Source organism: Perognathus longimembris, chromosome 21 (genome assembly GCF_023159225.1).
Source record: "Perognathus longimembris pacificus isolate PPM17 chromosome 21, ASM2315922v1, whole genome shotgun sequence".
NCBI lineage: Eukaryota > Metazoa > Chordata > Mammalia > Rodentia > Heteromyidae > Perognathus > Perognathus longimembris.
Genome location: NC_063181.1, coordinates 10,451,754 through 10,472,633, shown reverse-complemented (window position 1 = coordinate 10,472,633; position 20,880 = coordinate 10,451,754). Strand labels below are relative to the sequence as shown.

Below are 20,880 nucleotides of genomic sequence, written 5' to 3'. Positions count from 1 at the left end.
CCCCTTCCATCTTCTTGACCTCACTTTTCTAGAATGGAATCCTTGACAGTAGATATCATTTCCCTAACTCTGCCACCTAGACTGCCAACTAGACTGATGGTCAACTGAACCACAGGGCCACGGTATACTCTCCCTGCCTAAACTCTGGGCTTGCAGAAACAAATTAAGCATTTGTAAACTGTTTCCTTGACTTGCGCATGAAGAGCAGCAGCATGTAATTACCAAACAATACTTACCACGAGTTAGAGATGACAGTGAAAACACCACTTTATGAGATCACAGCAGCATTGTGTGACTATTTTTAACTCTTAGAAAAGGAATTTGGATTTGCAGAGTACCTCAGTCTCTCGGGGAGTTGGAACAGAGAAGGAATGGTAAGGAAGATAGTGCCCTTGTCAATGATGTACCTGGAGACTTACGGAAGTAGAGAGATACAGATTTATTTTCTCATTGTTGAGTATCTTCATGTCGATGTCCTTCCACTTGGATTTTTAAGCATTCATCTTTACCAATGGCTTTGTCTGACACTTTCCCATCCTTGGCCAAAGCCCATGTCTGAACACTTGAGTTATTGATTAGGCTGAAAAAGATTCACAGCATCGGGGCTTTGTTGCCATTTTTATGACCTTAGGACAGCCATAGAATGGAGAGCAGGAAATCTTTGTGGTCCCTGGTGAGGGCAAACCATTTCTGCAAAGCCATGCTATCTAGTACTCCTCTGAGTCTGAGCCAATGAACAGGAACAAGAACTCTCCCACTAGGAAAGAGTCCTCAGTACCATGCAGCTCCACCCTCCTCGGGTCAGCACGATTCCTTTTGCAGTGCTGGGGATCAAACCTAGGGCCTTGTGCATGCTAGGCAAGTATTTTACCACTGAGCCATATCTCCAGGCCTTCCTCAGAGACTTTTCACTGACTATAAAAAAATGCTTGAGGAATGTATAGCCTTCCTGAAACTTTAAGGCAAGAAATCTGAAGGACAGAGTTGGTCCGTGCGAAAGGGTCTGGTAGATGGAGTGGGTATGCAAAGATCCCAAGTGGAAGTGGGGCAACATCCTTATCATTCTAGCCAGGCCAGGAGACAGCCAGAGCATCCCTAGACCTCCAAACCATGCAGCAGTGACCCAAAGATGGAAGGGAGTCATAGTCCACAGTTCACTCCTTTGGGGATTCTCTTCATCCCTCTGCATAACTCATAGGCCTTAAGTACCTACCATGCTCAGTGGACTTGCCTCTAAGATGTCATAGAAGAAGCCATAGAGAAAAGAAGTCATGGGAAACCAACATCACTGAGCTTACAAATACGTGCAGTAACTTAAGTCTTCTTAGAGGCCTGAAATTGAAGTGTTTACACCATGTTCCTACTTACCACTGTATGGGGAAGAGGATGGGAAAGGGGACAGTTTGGTTACACACACACACACACACACACACACACACACACACACACACACATACATATATATAATTTAAAATAACTTCAGACAAATGATATGAGTTGTCAGGATTCGCAAGTGGCCACAGAAACTGTCTCTCATTATTGTCAAGTAGAAGTGATTGGAAAACAAGACACACCTAAATTTGATCCAGAACCTATAACTCTGTTCTGATATTGTTAATGGATGTCAAAGTTTCTATGACTAGGTCAGACAGTGCTGTTTGGAAGGCTGGGAGTGTTTTCCTCTATAGATCCCAGTAAGCAATTGGGTCAGTCATAAGAACTGGGTACTAGGACAGAGAACTTTCCAGAATATGTCTGTTCATGTCCACAAGAAGCACATCAATCATGGCAGACTCCGGGAAAAGCCAGGTGGATGAAAAGTTGTTAAGTCAGCGGTAGGCAGAGCCTGGCAAACCAGGTCAGGCCGCATGGCACCTTACAATGACAGGCCTTGTGAGTGATAAAGCAAACTAGTCAAGGAATAGCAATAAATCCTACAAGACATCTCCACCCCATGTTCAGGCACAGCCAAGAGATGGAGGAAAGAAATGAGCAGTGTCTTCTGCTTCAGGAAGTGGTAGACCAAAGCCTCAGTAGCACCACGCAGGTCAGCTCCACTCTGGCAGATACAGTGAGCTCTTTGACGGCTCTCCAGGGGAAGGATTAGCAAACAGACTTGCAGTGAAAGGATCCAATGTCTTCACAGAACATATACCAAAGGCACATGCGGGCCAATAGGCCATCCTGGGTGGGTATGGAAAGGATATACTGCAAGGATTTTTATTATTTATTTATTATTCCATTTTCAAATGCTCTCTGCCAACTGTACTGGAATGTATGGCTTCATTTAGAATTCCTTCCAGCTCAGGCTCTCAGCTTAATTCCTGGAGGTCGAGCTTCCATCATGGCGCCCAACAAGTGGCTCCCCAGTGTTCATACCATAGTATGTCTGTTCGACCTGTATCAGGGGCTTGACAGGGGTGGAGGGCAATAGCATATGGAAGAAGGGGTGGGATAAAAGACAATGAAAATATGGGATAAAAGATGGCAGCTTGTGTCTTAGGAGTCCTTTATCTTGCTCAGCAAGCTGCCGTATTGTGAATACTAGGGAGAGGCCCATATTGAGAATAATGGGAGCCTCCAGCCAAGAGCCAGCTAGGAACTGAGGCTAAGAATCACCTTGAAGAGACCCTTGCCTGGTCTACCACTCCTTCAGTGATGGGGGACATGCCCTGTGGCACAAAGTACAGGCAGCCTTAAAATCAGGCTTCCCATTGCTTGTAATTACAACCACTTAGCGAGCATTTACTCTGGGCCAGACATCAGACTAAGCATGTTATGAACATTATCACATTTAATCCTCAAAACAATCCAATGAGCTCAGTCTTATTATCCCCATTCAAGATAAGGAAATGGAAAGTTAAGAGGAGTGATGTGACCTGCCCAAGGTACACAGCTGGCAAGAAGCTGGGCTCACTCCCAACCCAACTCTGGCTGATCTTCAGTTTCCTGCTCTCAGCCATCGGTGACACCATGCAATACTCTTGATCACCTGAACTTCTCTGCTGCACCTAATGTACGCAACGGTGCTAGTTCCTAAACTCAAGGTGTGCTTGTCCGTTCATGAGGGATCCCGGCTCCTCTGCTGTTGCTTGAAGGTTTGTCTAGAAGTCATTTTTTCTTGCAACCCCATTTACCTGTGATTTGCATTTTCACATCTCCCACGGCTGTGCACACTCGCGCTCTCCTGATAAAGGAAGCCTATCTCAGCCTGAGCCTTGCTTTGGCTTCTGAGCCAGAGCCGGGACAGAATGTGTCTACAACAACACTCAAGTGTTTCCAAGCACAGGCCAGGCACTTAGAGCTGCATAGCAGCTTTGAGATATGGCAATTGAAACGCCCTCTGGCAAGGGACATTTCTAATCAACTAAGGATGATCTCTGAAAGAAGAAAAGGATTAGCATCTCTAGCTCTATAGATGTTCAGTTGACACAATCACTTGAACCCTTAAGAGGTTTTGGTTTTGTTGTGTTTTTGTTCTTGCCAAGCACTGAATTCCCTTCTTTCCTCTTCCGGACCAGGGAGTATAACAATAGCCATGTCTGTGGGTCTGTTTAGCATCGTCCAGCATAGCCAAAGCCCGCACAGCGCTCAGTGGTGACTCAGGGAAGGGAACATCTGCAGGAGGGGGTGGAGGGGTAAAAACAGGTCCTGAGGTCACTTTATGCAGCTTGCAAAGAAAATGCAAGTTGTTAATTATCAAAGTGAGCAGTGCTCTGCTCTTCAGCAAAGTACCCCACCCCCTGCTAAGCAATAAGTGGAGGGCACAGATGGCGAGCAGAGTTGCTGCTTTGCGGTGAATCTCAGCAAGCAGGTCAGGTCAGAGGTGGGCCTCTTACCACACTGCCCTGGAAGGTGCAGGTGGCTCACAGTGAAATGGACTTGCCATTATCTACAGTGCAAAGCAGCCTGGAGAGAAGGTAAACAGAACCCTTGCTTTCCTAATAAAGTAAGCTGCGTGCCTTGCCAACAGACAGGAGGGAGACAAACAGTGGGTTCCGGAGGGCCGAGACCCCCACCATGCAACACAGTCTAGAGAGGCCAGTCCATGCACACGTGGAGGTAAAGGGGCTCACTCCTCCCAGGAAGTGACCCGGGACCCTCCGGTCCCCTTAGGGGACTCAAGAGTTCTGTTGGAAGAAGAAGTGGTTGGGCCGCCTGCCTTCCCTGTGATGTCACCTCAACCTCGGGGTGACCTTCATGGTGAGCCATCCACTCCCATTCTCCAAGGCCTGGAAATGGGTTCAGGAGGGCTGGTGACTCGTGGGGACAGGGTGGGGACAGGCAGGTCTCCCAAAGGTGGATGTGGTAAAGGAGGAGTTCCCAGCCTGGCACTGTTGGAAGATGGTAGAACCTTCATGAGGTAGAGTCAAGTAGAAGGCCTTCAGGTCATTGGAATGGGCCCGCCCATTGGAATAGTGGGATTCTGGTCCCCCTCTTTTGCATCCTGGTCTTGGGGTGAGTGGTTTTGCTTCATCACATCCTTCCGCCATGAGGTACTGTCTCCCCACAGGCCCAGAGCCACAAGGTCAGCAGTTCAGAGACCTTCAAACCATTTTCCCTTTGTAAACCAGTGATCTCAGGTGTTTATTACAGCAAGGGGAAGCTGACTAACATACATGCCCACACAGTTATGCAGCTCCCGAGCCCTAAATCACCAGCACAGTGACCTTCAGCCAGCTGTGAACTTCAGAGAGTAAACAGAACAACTCACATATACAGAGTCAGCCAGCCAGGTGGCCCTGGTCCCATGACACAGAGGAAGCTGCAGAGCAGCAAGGACAAGTGGATCTATCCAAACCAAAGGAGCACAGCCTTCGCTGTGGTGTGGACATTGACAGGTTTTGCTACCTGACTGAGAGGACGGGGCAAAGAATGAAATGGTTACATTTAGTCCAGACAAAACAAACTGCCTAAGGACTCTTGGGCCTCCTCTTCCTTCTCTACCTCCAAGGCAAACATCAGGCCAGAAATGAGCAGCTTTCTTTTATAAAGTACTGTTTATCTAACAGCACCACAGATAGCACACGCTGTGTACAACTGTTTCAGAAACCCCACCAAGTTAGATCAACAAAGCCTTTTCTCTTTGTATAGTTGACTATGGAAACAGAACTTAAAAAAATCTTTAAAAGAATGTAACACAGGGACTTTAATAACAGACTTTTAATTGTGACTTTTGATGAACACCACTCAATCCTGCAAACAGCCTTTCTAAGCTGCTAGCCCAGTACACCTAGACTATGGGTTCTTCTCCTGACATTCTTCACCCTTGCTTCAGTTTCTCACACCTCACATTTGCTGTCAATCCACAAGTTCAACTACCCCTGCTGGGAGGATAACTGCCTATCAAGGAGTTAGTTTGAAACACTTCCAGATATTATATCCACAAAGACTGTTATCTGCCAGGCAGTAGTGGCTCTCATCTGTAAATCCTGACTACTTGATAGGTTGAAATAGGGAAGATTATAGTTTGAGACCAGCCTGGGCACCACAGTTCATGATCAGGAGCTAGGCATAGTGGTATATGCCTGTTATTCCAAACTATGATGGCCCAACTTAAAGTAGGCATGTGCCCAGGTAAGAATATCCAGCACAAAAAAATGACCACAGAGTTCAAATTCCAGTATCACTGAGAGAGAGAGACAGAAAGAGAGAGAGAGAGAGCATCACCTGAAGTACTTGTCTTATTTGTACACACAGAGATTGCACAGAATGAATATTTGATGCAAGTTTGTTTTGCAATATAGTACTGCTAGAAGTGGTGCTGTAGCTCAAAGTGGTAGAGCGCTAGCCTTGAGCAAAAGAAGCTCAGAGACAGCACCCTGGCCCTGAGTTCAAGCCCCAGGACTGGCAAAAAAAAAAAATATATATATATATATATATGGGCTGGGAATATAGCCTAGTGGCAAGAGTGCTTGCCTCCTACACATGAAGCTCTCGGTTTGATTCCCCAGCGCCACATATATGGAAAACGGCCACAAGGGGCGCTGTGGCTCAGGTGGCAGAGTGCTAGCCTTGAGCGGGAAGAAGCCAGGGACAGTGCTCAGGCCCTGAGTCCAAGACCCAGGACTGCCCCCCCGCCCCCCCCCCAAAAAATATATATATATTACTGCTAACAGTCACTAACCTCTCCTCTCTGGCCCACTTTACAAAGCCACATGCTTTCTGTCAACTTTGCCTTCTTAGCTATGACCCAATCTAGCTGCGTCTTCCTGTCACTCCTGTTACCTTGCCCATTTCACAGCTCAGAACACTGAGTAGGAGGGCCAGTGACTTCCTAAGTAGTCGAGCAACTCAATGGCATACTGTGTTTCTAGTGCAGGCCGAGGGTCCTGTGTCCTGTGCCCTTCATCACTGTGTCACATTCACTAATGTACTTTCATAGACACGACTGTGGTAAAAGGAAAATGCAGACACACGAGGGCTAACTTAACCTAGAAATGCACGATGCCCATTCAAGTACGGGATCTTGAGAAGGCAAGAGGGAGATCTGGGCAAGGGCTCATAGCTCAAGCTCAAGACAGGAAGTTTAACCTTTGGCCCACAGGCAATGCTTTGCCAGAATCCAAGCTTTACAACAAGACAACATGACAACAATGGAATCCAGTCCCGTGGCTCACACCTGTAATCCTGACTACTCAGGAGGCTGAGGTCTAAGGATCTCAGTCTGACGCCAGCCTAGGCAAAGAGTCTGTGAGACTCTTATCTCCAATTAACCAACAAAAGTGAAAAGTGTAAGTGTGGCTCAAGTGGTGGAGCTCTAGTCTTGAGCAAAAGAAAAGCTAAGGGACAGTACATAGACCTTGAGTCCAAGCTCCAGTTCTTGTGTTGAGGAAATCAGACCATACTGATGAATCACTCTGTGACATTAGTGCTTAGAACAAAGTTCCATTTCAATTAGTGTGAGTCAAAATAAGAACTAAACCATACTAGAGAGGAATGTGTGACACACATATGCGTTCACCCCAAAAAAAACCAACAAAATGAAACAAAAAAGGAATTGAATTCTGCCCTATGGATGGGTTTCAGACAGACTGAAAAGGAAAAATTAACAGAATACCAGATTTGATGCTACTACAGTCTTCTGGAGTTGAACCTAGACCACAGCATTAAAAATAGAGAAAGGGGCTGGGGATATAGCCTAGTGGCAAGAGTGCCTGCCTCGGATACACGAGGCCCTAGGTTCGATTCCCCAGCACCACATATACAGAAAACGGCCAGAAGCGGCGCTGTGGCTCAGGTGGCAGAGTGCTAGCCTTGAGCGGGAAGAAGCCAGGGACAGTGCTCAGGCCCTGAGTCCAAGGCCCAGGACTGGCCAAAAAAAAAAAAAAAAAAAATAGAGAAGGTTTCAGGAAGTAATCTCTCAACTAAAACAAGTGTTTAGCTCACCTGGTTCAAAAAACTGGACTGCCTTTGAAAATAATAACACACCAGCTGAAGGGCTGGTTTTAGACCACTGACTGGCACCGCCTGCATGAATGGCAGGTAGTAGAGAGGGTTCTGGAGGGAAAACTGCTGGCAGTCTTCAAATTATCGGGTGGATCAAATTCTTGCTCTGCCCATTCTCAACTTGATAAGACTTCTCCGGTCAGCTTTGCCTTCTCCCAAGGTCTGCTTATCTTATATCTCTCACCACAGCAGCATAGATTAGGGTTGAGCGTTGGGGTCAGGCCATCTGAGTCCGACATTGTTTGATTCCTCTCAGACTTTGCCTCCCCAAAAAAAAAAGAGCCTGCCCCAGAAAGCCTTGTGCTGAGGAAATCAGATACTACTGCTGAATCACTCAGGGGCTTCTCAATGCTCAGGTCAAAGTTACTTTTCAATCCGTGTTGGCCAGCATATCAGTCTCAGAGAGGCAAGTATGGTGCTGACATCATTTTAGAGATCAGACAAATCAGCCACCGCCACAGCCATTCTGATAGCTGGTGTTTGTACAGCATGACAAGCTGGTAAAAAGCACGAGGAGAACTAGAACCCCAAATTCATCAGGCCCCTTCTCTTCCATCTACATTGCACTCCCAACATTTAAAGGAAGAGCACACACAGGCTGTCTTCCATGCCTGCCGGTGCTATGCTTGGAGAGTCAACCAATGACTGAAAATGTTAGGGAAGAAGTTGTGTCTGTACTGCACAGTTAGTTTTTGCTTATCATTATTCTCTGACCAATATGGTATAGCAACTATTTGCATGGCAGTTAACACTGTATTCGATGTTATAAAGAATCCAGTAATAAGTTAAAGTGTAAAGGAGAATGTGCACATGTCATAGGCAAATACTTCACCATCTTATGGAAGGGACCTGAGCATCTAAGTTCCTATGTCTACTTACTGAAGGAGCAGCTATAACTCCACCCACACCACGCTCCCAAATCCTTCCAAGGGAAAGTGGGCGGGAGGGGGGGGGGGAAGGGAAGGAAGATGAGGGGAGGGAGTGAGAGAGGAAGAGAGGGGAGACGGAGAGGAGGAGAAGAGAAAAGAAAACTAAGGAATTTGAGTTCTCAAACTCCAGCTGAATAGTGGAGCGAGTCTCACCTCGAGTACGAGGAGGTTAAAAAGGCAGCATATATGAAAGCCTCAGCCCAGGATCTAGCATGGGGGGGGGGTGGTCACTGGGTCCCAGGACAACCTATGTCATGGTTACACACAAGATGAAACCAGTAAGCACAGTTTTCTGTGCCAGAGGACTTGCTGGTAAGAGCCTGGGCACCATTGCACTCATACTGACCTGCGGAAGTCTTTAGAAAAGGGAGGGCAGGAGGAAATCTCAAGACCTCCTAAGACTAGAGTTACAATTTCACCGCAGCTCAAAAATGACACCAGTGTTCTACTTTCAGCAGCTGCTGCTATTAGATATATTCTCGGGAGATTCAAAACACCTTTTAATAACAATAAAAGATGCTTTCCTAGCTACGCTTCCAGGTGTCTCTGGTGAGAGGAAGGAGCTCCTTGGGCTCTCTTTTGATTGTCTATCATTATTCTGACACACAACGGGTCTCAGTTCAAAGCTCCTTAGCACTGGCACAAAATGCCTTCCTCCTGAAAGATAAATTGGAGTAGGATCCTTCTGATCACACGTGTGAAGCTGCATCTATTGCTGAAATTACCGCAAGTGTCACCACGTTCTCCAAGGAACAGAATAACGAAGAGCTCTACCCCGCGCTTCAGTGACCTGCTTTGCCACAAGCAGCCATGGAAGACGACCCGGGGACTTGGCAGCTGCACATGCGCACCGCACACCATTCACTTCACTACAAGTGTGGTGGGTGGGACTTGGCTATGACCGCCACTTCCCCATGTTGCAATTTCCTGGACAGTCAGCACATGTTACAACTGCCAAGAATGTTGTCCACCTCATCACCACATACGCATTAAAGGCTTACTGTGGAAGAGACGGTGTCAAGTACCATAGAGACTAGTGTGTAGAGGGCAAAGTCTCTGTCCACACAGGATGATGGGCATTTGGAGGAGTAAGGCCTAAAACCAACTATGATATCAGGAGATATCAATCACCACTGATATAAACATCACGTAGTTTGTAAGCACTACATGTTGTAGTTGGGAGGAGAGAAAGATTGTTTCTGGCTAGGGAATCAAAGACAATTCTGCTGGGGCTTTCTAAGGCGTACATTATTAATGAGGATGAGATACAGACATTTGGGAGAATACCTAAATGATTGTAGATGGGAAATATGCAGCAGATCTAGTTATTTTTCCACTATTCCCACTCCCTATCCCACTGATAAAGACGCACACTGCATAACAAGAGAGACAACGCTAAACATGTATCAATTTATTAACCAAGCCTAATTTTCTTTCTAACTCATTTTTCCTAGCTGTATTTCTTAGCTTTCAACATTTTCATGAAACCCCAAACACATCTTAACAGAGTTATTGTTATTTGTTTTTAGTATTAATTACCCCTGTGTAAAAAGAAAATATGTTTTAAAACCAAATGCATGGTTTAATTAATTAACTGTCTTTTTCTTTTTTTTTTTTTGTCAGTCATGGGACTTGAACTCTGGACCTGGGCACTCTACCGGAGCTTTTCAGCTCAAGGCTACTTCCAGTTTTCTGGTGGCTAATTGAAAAAACAGTCTCATGGACTTTCCTGCCCCGGCTGGCTTTGAACCGCGATCCTCAGATCTCAGTCTCCTGATTACCTAGGGTTACAGACAGGTGTGAGCCTCCAGTACCCAGCATTAATTAGTTAATTTCTATGTGCCAGTATTGGAAGGGCTTGAACTCAGAGCCTGGGCGCTGTCCCTTAGCTCTTTTGCTTAAGATTGGCAGGCTATGACTCGAGTCATAGCCCTCTCCCCACTTTCTGGCTTTTTGGTGGCTAAGTGAAGATAAAAGTCTCATAGACTTTCCGGCCCAGACTGGCTTCAAACCTGATACTCAAACCTCAGCCTCCTGATTAGCTAGGATTTGGGGCACCACCAGCATCTGAGTATCTTAAAGTCAGTATAAATGCAATTGTCCTCTGTGGTGAATCTACAGAGAGTTCATCATTTAGTGGATGTTGCTTTGTCTCTATGAGGAGCTTATGGTGACATAATGTTTAGAAGGAGATTATGGTTGTTTGCAACAGCTCAGCACTTGTTTACTTCCAAGTTTCTGGCTCCGTGATATGACTGACATAAGTGAAAGTATAACAAATCATACTTTTCATCAACCCCCTGCCCGCCCTGCCCCCAGCATAGGAATCATACGAAAGCCTGGCAGAGTTCAGAACACGCACTGTGGATGGTGTTGCTGCTTTTATCTTCCTAGTGACTGGCACTGAGAAGCCACAGACATTTCGAAGGAGATTACCTTGAGAAAGCCAAATCGCAGGTGATGAGGAGAATTCCTAGTTACATAGGAATGGTAGAACAAGAAGTTCAAGACAACTGGCCTTTCCCTCCCAGCTCCTTTCTCCCACCGCTAGGCTGGGTCCGCTTGGCAGAGCCCCTTGTCTGCTTTTCCATCCTCACCTGTGTGATGTGCGCTCTGGTTCCCGGGGTCCTTCTGCCCAGAGATTTACTCTTTCCCCAGGTGTCTTCTCTACTTCTCCCCAACCCCACCAACGTCATCAGCACCCCTGAGAGCTGCTAAACTGCTTCTACCTCACGCCAGCAAGGCGGCTCTGCTCTCTGTATCCATAGCACTGCGTGACTGAGTGTATGGTTATAGGGACGCCAGGGCAGGGGAACGTAGAACTTCTGCAACTTCCTGCGAAGTATTTCCCCTAAGTATTTCCACATAAAATGTTAAAAAGAAAAAGAGATAACGGCAAACAACAGAAAAAGCAGTTTAACTTTACCACCAGCTCCCACGCTGCCAAAAATCCCATTTTCCTCCTCTGCTTTGTCTGCCTCGGTCATAAAATCCAGGAATGATTGGGAGGCAGAACCCCAATTCTCATCCCAGAAGTTTGCATTTCACGACTCAGAGATGAAATTATAGATAAAATAGACAAATACGTGTTTCACTCATCCAGACAGACATTATAAAGCCCTGTTAGGCGTCATGATCTATGGAAGTCAATCAGAAATGAATACAATTCTGGAAATACCACATAACTTAAGACAGAAAAGCTTTACCAATCTTCTGTCTAAATGTTCCTTTTCTGACAGGTATCCCTTGAGTAAAACATGTAAACAGATAAAAAAAAATACTCGTTTCCTCTTTATTCACATCTCTGATTAATTCCAGGCCTGGAAAGATCTGGACCAAAATAATTCCAGACAAGGTAACATTAATCAGATGCTCTGTATTCATAAACTGCTTTGTTGAATGGCAACTCCTTTGTACAACTACTTAAATATAATAAAAATATTCAAAAAAATTCCCAGGTGATCAGCAGTTTATCATGCATTGACTGAGTACTTCACAGCACCCCATGACTCCTTCAAGATAGGAGGATGCCTCTTAAGTATTTACATTCCCATCCACCTATGGATAGGCATAGCTTGATAAATAAAGCTAAGATAGAATTTCTGCACACATGGTGTGGTTTTGGCCAGATACCCACAAAGAGATAAATAAATCAGTGAGCTAACTGCAATAATAAAGGGACAAAGATGAAGGCGGATTCAATCTAACCTAGAAGAAGACTGTGCATAACATGCACAAAGCTTCAAACATTAAAGCTTTGTATGTTATTAGATTCCAAAGAAACAGTATTGAAGCAGAGGGACCTTTATGTTATTACTAAATTAGGGAAACACCACCCTTGGAAGAGATTAATGTTGTTCTCACATGACTGGCTCTTTCCTGGGACAGCAAGATTACTGTGGAAGAAGGAAGTCCCCACATTCTCTGGTTTCCTCTTGCACCAAATGGCAACTCTCTTTCCCTTCCCTCGGTCTTTCTCTCTTGCACACCTACCCTAGACTATGGGTTCCTATTTGTTAGATTATGATACAGCCAAGGAGGTCTTCAGAGTACAATGTTGCCATGCTATTTAGACTTTGGAATTGAGAGAATCAGCAGCAGAATTAACCTGTTTTCTTCTTCTATTACCCAGTGTCAGGCGTTGTTTTATAGCAACAACCATATAGTTAAAAAAAAAAAACTAAAGCAATTTGGAAGTCAATTTTGGTATCATATCCTAGTTACGTTCTCCAAGTTTTGTCTCCATTTCTCTAAATGCAGTCTCTCAATTTGTTCAAGACTGAGAAAGAGCTAAACAGCAACAAGAGCCACCTCTGACATTCAGAAGCTGACCCACACTTAAAGCAATGTCATACATCCTCTCACTGGACAAAGGCAACCTCTGTCAGACAAGGTTATTCTGGGGACATGACAAAAATAGATAAAACAAGGCCACTTCATAATTTTGTCTAAACACGGAGGGGAGGAGGGGGAAATCAGTGTACCAACCACAAATTACCACCAATTTCCTTGGCCGAAATGATTGACTGTTCCTTCTTTACTAATGACAGCTTTGTCCTCATGTTATCCCCTTATAGGTAGGATTTATTAGAATACCTAATCAGAGAATTACACTTCTACTTTCTGGAAGCATCCAATCAAGAGAAAAAAAAATGTCTCTTTCCTTGGCCTTTCCCCTATTCAACCAACCTAAACCCAAATCCATCAGGGCTTTCTACGGCCCTCTTCCTGAGACAGCTGCTGATTCTCCATGGTGTGGGTTATAGCTCAGAGCAAGAATCAGTGATGCTGCCAGCCCACAACAGTGTGTTCCCTGTGGCCTGTGGCTACAGGGGCTGGCAGAGCTCATGCGTGGACGAGAAATAGACTGAGATCTTAAAGCTGTAGGCTCCTAAGTTAGCAAGTAATTTCTCTTGGAAAGAGCAGGTTAGAATGTAAGGAAGGAAGGAAGCAGAGCCTTAGCAAGCTCTATTGGGGAACAAGGGTGCACATTATTAGGATTTGATTTGTTAAACTGGGTAGTAAGTGTGTGGAGTTATCATTCTTACTAAAATTTGAAGTCTAGAATTTTTATTTTATTTTTATTTATTTATTTATTGGCCAGTCCTAGACCGTGAACTCAGGGCCTGAGCACAGTCCCTGGCTTCTTTTTTGCTCAAGGCTAGCACTCTGCCACTTGAGCCACAGCGCCACTTCTGGCCATTTTCTGTATATGTGGTACTGAGGAATCGAACCCAGGGCCTCATGTATACGAGGCAAGCACTCTTGCCACTAGGCCATATTCCCAGTCCCAAAGTCTAGAATTTTTGACCATACACTTAGAAGAAGGTTATCATAGCCAACCATACCGGATACTGGGGAAAAATTAAGTACATTCAAAATGAAGAGTTAGCCACCAAATTAGGCAACTGGAACCCATTGTTAGCTTAGTGGAAACTTTAAGACGGTTTCTCTAATTGATAAAGGCTGTTTTCCAGTGCATAGACTGTGATCTATGGCAGACACTTGCTTTCTTTCCAAGAACCTGGTACTGAGCAAAGGTTGCTAAGCTTATCTGGTTACCTTCCTATTAAAAACCCTAAACCCTGAGTTTTGAATGGATTTTGCTGGGATTTTGCTGAAACAATGTGTGCATATGATTGCATTTTTCACCGCAAGGGTAGGAGGACAACTGTATGACTTTCGTATGAAAAACACAGGAAGTGGGGCTGGGGATATGGCCTAGTGGCAAGAGTGCTTGCCTCGTATACAGGAGGCCCTGGGTTCAATTCCCCAGCACCACATATACAGAAAACGGCCAGAAGCGGCACTGTGGCTCAAGTGGCAGAGTGCTAGCCTTGAGCAAAAAGAAGCCAGGGACAGTGCTCAGGCCCTGAGTCCAAGCCCCAGGACTGGCCAAAAACAAAACAAAACAAAACAAAAAACACAGGAAGTGGCCCATAGATTCCTCCATTCATGATCTGTCTGTATATCCTTGCTGCTTTGTTGCTATTTGTCTAAAATACGCTGATCTTGAGTCACTTTGTGAGTACGTGGCTTCATGCATGGTCTCACGCTCCTCATCCCAACAAGATCTAACACTTCCTGGGTAAACTGTTAATTTTTCCGAGGAAGAAAATAAAATATCAACATGAGATCCCGCCTAATCAGTATGGAGATTTGGAAGAGAGATAGAAAGATATGAGTTCTCCTTTTACAAAATACAGTATAGCCTGGAGTCGCTAATGCAAAGGGCTTTCTGTTACAGAGAAGCAACTGTAACTTTTTTTAAAAAAATGAGTTACTGAGATGCATTTAGTTAACAGGAAAAAAATAGTTTGTTGACCACAAGGACATGGCTGTCAAACTATAAATTGTGACATGCCCAAGTAATAAATCTGCTTTTTGCCAGAGGCAATGATATAAAACAGAGTGGATGGCTGGAATATTTGCTACTGCCATGGAGACAAGGATTTTATTTTTCTAATCCAATCTTAATAAAATCTAATTGAATAGAACTCATCCCTACATTTTAAAACACACATAGTTTTAAAGATATTGGGAAAAGATATTGGTACTGAATAACATTTATTACTGAAATCCTAGGTATTAAACATGAAAACTCAGGTGTTTAGTAAGAATGTGACATTTTCAATTTTTTTCTCTAATACTGAAGAAAAATTACTGCTCAGTTCCTTGGTTACTCTGGAAGAAGAAAAATCTTAAAAAAATGTTTTTTTTAAAAATATATATAATCATTTCATAAATATAACAAACAAAACCAGAGTTAATTCCAAATAGATATGTAGCTGAATGGGTAATCTTCTTGCTTTTTTAAGAATATTCATCATCCAAGACACATTGTATTCATAAACTGCTTTGTTAAATGGCAACTCCTTTGTACAACTATTTAAAAGTAATAAAACATTTAAAAAAAGATAATCATGTTATAAAAATTCTAGAAAGGATCCACAATGGCCTTTTTCAAATATTCTGGGTAGGTGTACACATACATATGTGTAATGGTCATCAGATACATGCATTCACCTTGCCCCTTTTCCCCACCATCATCCATTGCTAGAACAATTCATCTTGAAAAACTGAAACTCTGTACAGACCAACAATAGTTCTTCCTGCCTCCTCCTCCAGCACCCATCAATCACCATTGCACTTTCCATATCTATGAACTCAACCACTCTAAATACCTAACAGAAGTGGAACCATAAAACACAATCCATTCTAGAAGTCATGAGAAAAGAATTTCACTTGCTTTCAGTAGCTAACGTTTAGGAATGTGCATGGTCTAGCAGGATGCCAAGGGAAGCGATACCGAGAGGGCTTACCAAGAAGGAAAAGATGATGGTAGAAAATAAAATGCTAATAAGAAGCAGAAAAGAGTGGGCATCACCCTCTCTAAGCCAGGCTTAAACAGATTCATCTTGGCCCATCTGTTCTGTTCCTCTAGAGACCACTTCCTAATACAGACAGCAAACTATATGCTATGTTAAAAATTAAATGACTGAAAAATGATTAAGTGGTTAATGACAAGATTTGTCATAGTTTCATTACTATTTTAGAAATAATAATGAAGTATACCAAAATAATAACAATGCAGTATACCTGATGGAAAATGATCTAAAGCACTGATTGTCTCTGACAGACATAGCTTCTACCTTGTAGTTCTACCTTGGATGCTGACCCCACTGACCCATCTCCCCTCCTCTTACCCCGGAAGAAATGCACCAGTGGCCTTGGAAGAGAGCCTGAGACAAGAGCCACATCTGATGCTCATGCCCCTGACTAACACTGAGGCCGGTGAGACCTTGACACTCCTCAGTCAAAATGGCATTGCTCACCGCCCCCTCCATCTCACCCCACTTCCATCTGCCCCACCCCCCACTTTCTGCTTAATATTTAAAGGGACCCTAGTTGTAGGTGGCGGTCACCATTTCCCCTCAGCCAGGCTAAAGGAGACATGATTGCCAGGCTCCACTCCCAAAGAAAGCTTGTTGGTCTATTGAGTTCAGTTTCTTCCCTTTCTTTATTCTGATACCTTCATGACTCCGTTTACTTACAATACCCATTCCTTTCATGTAAGTTCTTAAATTTCTTAAGGAATTACATTCCTCAGATAGGTGATGTACAGGATATATGAATTTACATTTCAATAAAATTGTCTTGACAAAGGAATTAAGTGGCCCTTCTGATGTGATAACGTCCCCATTTAATTCAGCCAAGTGGTTACTGAGGCTCCCCCACGGAGGTAATGCTGGACCAATGAACTAGTCTCTACTTGCCCAATCCCATGGTTTCAAGGAAAACAGTATCCATGTTTCTCTCTACATGTTCTCCAGCTACTCTTTACTTACGAAATTATTTACGTAGTCTTGCTAAATTTCGAATAAACCAATACCTTGAGTTTCCTTGAATCTCTCTATCCACACTCAGAAATTAAGAAGCTCATAAGAGTGCCTCGGGATGCTGTTTGTCACAAAGAACGTTGACTGGAGAGTAAGCAAAGGCCCTGCCATGCTGACTGAAGTCCCAGGTGAGTGTCACAGAAGGAGAGCCCGGGGCGCAATCGATCAAGTGTCAAAATGTTCTTTCCAGAGGGAGCTGACAGAAGCTGAGTCAGCAGAAAACTTTTCTTCTAGAACTATCTGACAGTAATTTTCTAGAAACCCCATCTGAGAACGGAGCAGTCTTTCCTGATATTTCTACTCTCAAGAATATAACAGACATAAAAAGATACACTGCTTTACTAGCTGGAAAGAAAAATAGCCAAGAGATGAAGGATGCCAAAGAATGAAGCAATAGTAAAAACACAGTTTTATTGAAAGTTTACTCACCCTTGCTGATCCTTTAAGGTGTAATCCAACACACACCTTGTTAAGGGACAGATGTACGATCTCCAATTCTTTTTTTTTAATAGCACAAAGGGACTTATATGTGCATAACTTGCTTGCTGCACTGGTACTCTATTCCTTGAGCCATGCCCCCAGCTGGGATTTTTAACTGCTTATTGTGAAGATGGAGCCTCTAGGGCTTTTCTAGCATGGCTGCCTTTAAACCATGATGACAATTCTAGATCTCAGCCTCCTAAGTAGCTAGGATTACAGGCATGAAATGAAATTTCTAATTGCTTTATTTATTTATTTGGGTTTTTTTTTTAAACCACATTTCCACTTTCAGCTTTTTGCTGCTTAACTGGAGCTAAGAATCTCTTGGATTTTCCTATCCTGGCTGATTCTGAACCCCAATCCTCAGCCTCCCGAGTAGCTAGGATTATAGGTGTGAGCCAATGACACTCAGCAAAAATCTCTAATTTTAATGTCCATGCCTACTTACCACTTGGAATTGGAAATGTGCTTAAGTATTTGGTAGAATCAAGTACTGTATTCTAAGGGTCTCACTTGCATCAAGGATAATAATCAATCACATGTGCACTGGAAAAACAGAGATGAGCTCGATAACTGATCTGTAAAATAAAATTTTAGCTGGCAAATTGTTTTCACCAAGAAGAGAAGGGAAGAGCAAAAACTATCTAAAGGCCAATCAGGACAAAAGGCTTCTGACCTCTGAGTAGCTCCACCGTGTTGTAAGGGCAGAGAAAGGGAAAAACAAGAACAACTGCCATTTTTACCAAGTCTCTAGTGTGTAGTCTCAAGCACTAGATCAAGAAACCCGTATGCACGATATAAATATTGCTCCCACTAGACCCTGTGAAGTTGAAAACCTTGAAGCATCCAAAGCTGAAAGTAGATTGTTATTGAGCTTTTGAATGTCCCAAACAAAAATTTACATTTTAATCATATTTCATTGTATCAATCAATATGAACCAATAAAAAGAGAAGAAGCTACATGTCCATTTTATTAAAACAGAAACTTTCCTCATGGAAGGTAAATTTAAATTCCAATGATGCTAGCATTTTCTAACATTCAGTAAACATTGAAGAATAAATTAGACAGTAACATGGATGAATTATAATGCTACGTGCTCACAAGTTACAAGGGCGAAACGTCATACCAAACATGACTCTGAACTAAAACGTGTCACCTTTTCAACTAATCTGACATTTTTATTGCTGTTAGTGTTCTCAAATGAATAACAACTAAAATGTATTTTGTGAAATAGAACATAAATTTACTTGCAAAAATAAACTGTCATATCTGTTGTACTTATTTGACATTGATCAAAGTAATACCTGCACATAATTTTTAAATCAAGTAGTACTACAAGACTGACAAAAGTAGCACTTTGTCCTCTATACCCTTCTTGAATCCAAAGACAACAATTTTCAATTCTTTTAGTTGTCACTTTTAATATTTATTTTCAAATCACATTCTTCAACTGCTACCTTTTCTCCTTTTTTACTAACTGCCCCTACTGTGGAAGATAAGGATTTAAGTCTCCTACTTCCTACATACACTTACCCCATCCACCACACATAAACCCAAATCCTCTCATTTTAATTATATCACAATTTCTGTCTTTACCAAAACTCAGTGTTTATGCCATATTATAATTACTGTTTATTCATAATTGAGCCTAGTAATATACTATCTTTTCTTATACAACCTTTTGGGGTTTTTTTTCCCCCGATATGACTAGTTTCCTCTGCATTTCATTTGCTTGATTTCTCTTAATGTGGCTAACAAGTAAGGTTCTTCAGATACAGAGCTAGAAATCTACCTTATCACAAATAAACACGCTTGGCTGTGTCGTTTTGCTCCTTAGGCTCTTTCCATTTTTTTTCTGGGATTCTCCACCTTACTGCTTAATGCAAAAAAAGTTTCTCTCCAGGCATGACACAGGTGCTGGAGAATAAAAGAACACTTAGAAATATTACCTCTAGCTGTGTCTGTTTGGGCTTCCAGAAAATGAGATGTGAAACAGTGGGTTGACAAGGATGAACTACTCTGATTGGATAGTGGGTAGACACCATCCAATCAGCTGAGAGCCAAGGGAAAACAAAAAGACACAGTGAGATGGGCTTCTCCCTTGCCTTGCCATTGCTGGAACCACTTCCTTCTCCTGTGCCTGGATATCAGCACTCCAGGTTCTCTGGACTTCTAACCTTTGATGCAGTCTTTATTCAAACTAAGCTGTCCCATACTATGGCCTTTAGATGATTCAACAGAATGTAATCATGTATGCAGCAGGCTTCTTTTCTTCTGTGGTAGCTTCCATCTCAGCTGCTAGTTTCTTTTCAGCTGGTTTCTTGGGAGCCACAGTGACTTCTGCTTTTCAATATCAGCAGCCTTCTTTCCTTTCTTACTCACCACGAGGCTTCTCTCCAGCCCTCTTTTCTGCAGCTGCTTTCTCAGCTCACTTGGCTGCCAATGCTGCTGCTTTCTTCACTTGGATTTTGGGATTTCTCGCCTGACATAAGCTGGTGTTTTGGTGCATGGTCTTTGCATAGGGGTTCAATGTGATTCTCAGATTTTTCAGCGGGTTCTTCTTCAGGACTCTGCGATGAAGCTTCTTGCATGGTGTTCTAAGGGCTCTTTGGGTCTCTGGGCTTTTCAAGCTTCTGCTGAGGTCTGTATTCATCATCTTGTGCATAGGAAGCTTATAGGCACTCTTCAGGGAGGCAGCTCTATGCCATACAATTCATGCAACTTCTGGAAGGCACTTTCAGTCTCAATGCAGAATCGTCCCATATGACCCACCAGAGGAGCAAGTGTTAAAATGATGTTCAGTTTGCTGACATTAAGCAAAGTACTTCCAGGGTTGTTTCTGAAAGCCATGATGGTTCCTTTGTCTTCATTATAGGTGATGCCAGGGCCCTTGTGCTGGGTCCGCTGGCGGTTTCTCATTTTGTCCTTGCCGGCTCTCATTCATTGAGAGGCATAGACCTTTTTAATGCCATTCCAGGATTTCAGTTTCTTAAGAAGCAAAACAGCCTCCTTGGTCTTCTTGTAACCCTCAACTTTATCTTTGACTACCAAAGAGGTTCAGGAACTTTCTCAATTCGATGACCTTTAGACATGACCAATTCTGGTAAGGCTGAGGAGGCCAGGGCAGAGCAGATGGCATATTGCTTCTGGGTTGTGTTCACTCTACGGTGCCAACCACACCAGGTTTTGGTTGATGCAAACATGTGATCTCCTAGACACATATTTCCAAAGGCACCCTGGCCAGAACAGTGGGGCCTACCACCTCGAACCCTGGGAATATGAGCCACAGCTCTGCCTGTACCCCAAGACTCAGCACTGGTCTGATGACCTGTTAATTCACTGACAGCATGGGGCTGCCTGTTTTTACCCAAGTTGGTATGAACAAAGTTGACAATATCTGGTCAAATAGGAGCCTTGAACACAGCGGGTAAAGTGACATTTTTGCCAGATGACTCCCCCTCTTGGGGATGAGCACACATCATGGCGGGGAGAGGAGAAGGCCATGCTCCTCTTGACCCAGCGGCTTCTACAGGGAAAGTGGGCGGGGGGGGGGGGGGGGAGGAATACTGTTATTCCACCTTCACATTTGGGTAGTAGAGTGAAGAGGGGCAAGTTTCCAGGT

The 20,880-nt window shown here is 43.6% G+C and overlaps 1 protein-coding gene and 1 pseudogene across 3 annotated transcripts in view; both read right to left on the bottom strand.

The window, feature by feature from the left end:
- The window catches only part of Csgalnact1 (chondroitin sulfate N-acetylgalactosaminyltransferase 1), a 211,257-nt gene that overhangs the window by 58,510 nt on the left and 131,867 nt on the right, over positions 1 to 20,880 (bottom strand). The window lies entirely within an intron of this gene.
- LOC125339361 overlaps positions 19,492 to 20,880 on the bottom strand; it is a 31,113-nt pseudogene continuing 29,724 nt past the window's right edge.